Source organism: Amphiura filiformis, chromosome 1 (assembly GCF_039555335.1).
Source record: "Amphiura filiformis chromosome 1, Afil_fr2py, whole genome shotgun sequence".
In the NCBI taxonomy this organism is placed as follows: domain Eukaryota; kingdom Metazoa; phylum Echinodermata; class Ophiuroidea; order Amphilepidida; family Amphiuridae; genus Amphiura; species Amphiura filiformis.
In genome coordinates, this window is record NC_092628.1 from 19,444,067 (window position 1) to 19,447,823 (window position 3,757).

Consider the following 3,757-nt stretch of genomic DNA (forward strand, 5'->3'; position numbering starts at 1 on the left):
CCTATACGAAGAAGTACCCACATCTGCAGCATCACATCTGTATAATTTAGTGCAATGTCTGAAAATTAACCTATAGTAATTATTTAGTGCAATTTATAACTATGTAGTGCAATATTTAATGCAATGTCTGAAATTGAACCTCGGAATTGAACCTGTATAAATTATTATGTGCAATCTGTAGCATTTTATATAGGACGTTTCGTGCAATGTTTAGTTTCCAATATTTGAAAGTAAATCTTTAATATTTAGTACAACCTGTATATTTAGCAAGTTGCATATTAAGTGCAATCTGTAACATTTAGCACGTTTAGTGCAATATTTAGTATACAATATGTGAAATTAAACCTATAATACTTAACATGCTTAGTGCAATATGTAATGCAATATAGTTTAGTGAAAGTTATATTTGCGCGTATTAGTGCGCCTATAACAAATCTTACTTCATATGAAAATGTAGGCAAAAATGTCAGCCTGAATTATCAATAAAATAAACGGATATTTTATTTCTATCCCTCTCAAAGATAATAGTAGCTCTGAAATGTCAAGAACAGGAACAGGGTAGTGGAAATTACTCCACTACCCCCCCCACCTCCCTTCCATTCACCACCGCCGCGCCACAACGAGACCCCATCACCTGGCAAGATTCTTAGCCTTGAAGCGGCAGAAGGAGTATAGGCAACATCTCACGTATAACAACCACAGACATATCGGCTCAGCTCCCAGGGGACATGGCACAGTCGACAGCTTTGGTATCACACGATGCTATACGATCTTCTACCTCATCGGACAGAAGAAGGCCACACCAAGACTATGGAATATTACAACGGGGCAGGTCATCGAGTTGTCATTTCAACACGATCGACCATACATGCTACAAACATTGACAATAACATACTGGAATGAGATTTGAGGATGAAATTCTGTTTCGACGCATGCAGTACCAAGAAAACAATGGCCAATTTACATGTATGTTGTAAGTACATTTTGATTATGTTGACTGATATGACTTAATAACCCATTAATACCAAGACCAATTCCGGGAGATAAAACTTGCAAAATACTCTTTCTTTTAATATTCAATGAATAGTCCAACTGCAGCCCTGATTAAACCTTAAACAGTATAGAGGTTGCAATGACCATTATACTCCGTTGTTTTGATTAATAAAAATCATAGATACAATTACATTGTCCATTTCCAAAACTAAAATGAATCTCTTCATAAAATAGCCTGCATGTGTCTTCAGAGATACCACTGTAATCTTAGATTTGTTCTCATTAAACAAATTATATTTGTGTCCAAATCCCTGATATTGGTTAACATTTTATATTACATTTACCATTTTTTTTGCAGGTTTCCTTTTCCAGACCAACACACGTCCATGGGACCAGGGCTAAGCCTATAGAACTTCATATGAACCAGACCAAGGCCTTATCATGAATATAGGTCCTATAATATATAGGCCTACTAGGCGACAAACTTGATGAGAATTCGGTCAATATATGTCCCTATGTTGGCCTCCACGTTTACGGAATATGCGAAGTAAGTCTTCAAATTGGGATTTCAAGATCATTCAAGAAAATCTGTCACAAAAGAATAACCAAAGATTCGAGGAATGTTTTACAAATCAGACTTTCGAGGACCAAATTCCAATAGCACATCAGTACCAAGACTTAAAACCCAGCTTGATCTGCAAAAATATTTTGTAAGTACACTTTTTCATTTGATTAATTACAGTTATAATTGATTGATATGATTAATTCCTCAGTGAAACCTTCAAGACATCCAGTTTCTTTTCAAGGTCAATAAAAATGTTGACCAACTTTTCGAAATTTCCACCAAAAGTCATCAAGAAATGCTAAATGTTGCTCAAAAATCATAAAAAACCTGTTTTCGTCCAAATATTTTTTGTGAAGTTGATCCTAGATACTTCTAGTTTTTAATAATTTTTTTAGGATTTTCTCAAGAAATTAGCATTTTACCCAAATTTGACCTCCCAGATGGATTCATCAAGTCCTGTCTATTAAAATATGTATATCTTTTATGTCGATCAACAATTTAGCAGTTATGAGGCACAACATTTTCCATTATTCCAGCGTTAAGACCAGTACCACCTTTCAGTGACTAGATATTGAAAACATGGAATATTCGCGGGCATGTTCGACATGTTGAACTAATTCGGATGACTCCGGGGATGACCATTGATTTTCATTCATTCATTGGAAATGTTTATTGTCTGAAAAAATTATTTCTATTTTTGTTTGTTCTATGATTTACTTTGCAGCATCTTTCGCAAACACCGCCGGAGGAATCCGCCTGAATCCACCAAGGGTCATGTATGCACTAAAGTTGGTTATCAAAATAGCTACAATGAACGTGGCAAGGAACAATATGAATTTAAAAGGATTTTTTACCATTGGAATTTATATATAACTTTTAAATAGTAAAAAATGCCGTGACCCGTCCACCATTAAGTTAGGCAACAGGTTACGGCGACCAAGAGCCAGGACATGCCGCTGAAAGCGCCCCGTCAAACTCGGATAATAAGCCATGCATATCCTGACCAAAATCCAGAAGACGGAACTGCATCTGATGGAGTGCGAGCGCGGTTATGGATCTATCCTGGAAACTAGACTTTCTAACCTGGAATTACTTTTGTGCTTCAATTTGCTGAATGGATTTCTTGTGCTTTTGAGCTTGAATATGTCGGACAGAGCCTGAGACTAGAACAAAGCAGTGTGTGGACTTTTGCAGTAATTTTGTTTCGTAAAAAGTTTTACTACATGCATGGGAATGATTTCCTATGCTGGAATATATTTCGTGTTTGTTTCCTGAACGGACATTAGACTCATGGAAGCTAAAAGGTGAGCTTGTATTCTACGTCATAAACTTTCGCACTTCTTGTTACCTGAGTGCTATTTGCCTATTTCTGCTTTGAAATAATTATAAACTATGGTGAATGACATTTGCACCGGGGACGAAAAGTATCTATTCTGGCCACAGCCGAGTGTCTGTAGCCCACGTCCAGCGTCTGTTGTTATTTTAACAAATGTATCTTTTTTGCCAACTCTGTACTTAGAAATTTTGTGCTATATTGTTACTAATCTTTTAAGATATTATCAGCTGTATATTTCACGTGATCCTATTGAATGTAATAATTACATTGAATGACTTGTAAAATGTTGGTTGATATTAAAGACCCATTTAGTGATTTGCTCATTCAGAAGATTATTATCAAAATTCAGTTATTTACACCATTGTTAGTAGCATACGTGTGCTAACATAGACTGCAAGTGGTTGAGCCAAAAGCTGTGTATTCAAGACAAAATATGATATTTTACATGAAAATGTAATTTCTCTATTGCTCCATTTCGCTCGGATGACTGCATGGGATTTTTTAATGTCATTAAACTGAATAAGGCTTGTAAATTGTGCTAAATTGTTTATTATTTTTGTTTATCAAACGAAAGAAAATCCCATCTGTCATTTAGTGAAACCGCATTTTTTTCTAAAGCCATGCTTTATTTTATGAAACTTTGATAAGGTTGTAAAAAAACTGTACATCTTGATATGAGACTGGGTTGGGAAAACAAACAAAATTGTTTTGCACATGTTTTGTAAATATTTTGCGATACATTTTGTCATAAAACAAGCAAAATAATTATGTAAAATCAGCTGTTTTGATTTTGTTATATTTTTCGATGACTATGTTCACAGACCATCAGAGGATGATTTAAGCACTTCCCAGCAAGTCTTGCG

General features: G+C 35.3%; 1 long non-coding RNA gene across 1 annotated transcript; it reads left to right on the top strand.

Annotated features, from left to right (window-relative positions):
* Nucleotides 1-880: 880 nt before the first annotated feature.
* On the top strand, nucleotides 881-2,347 carry LOC140165701 (uncharacterized). The gene is made up of 3 exons (XR_011860758.1): nucleotides 881-973; nucleotides 1,352-1,703; nucleotides 2,283-2,347. It is a non-coding gene; the product is annotated as an uncharacterized lncRNA (long non-coding RNA).
* The last annotated feature ends 1,410 nt before the right edge of the window (nucleotides 2,348-3,757 follow it).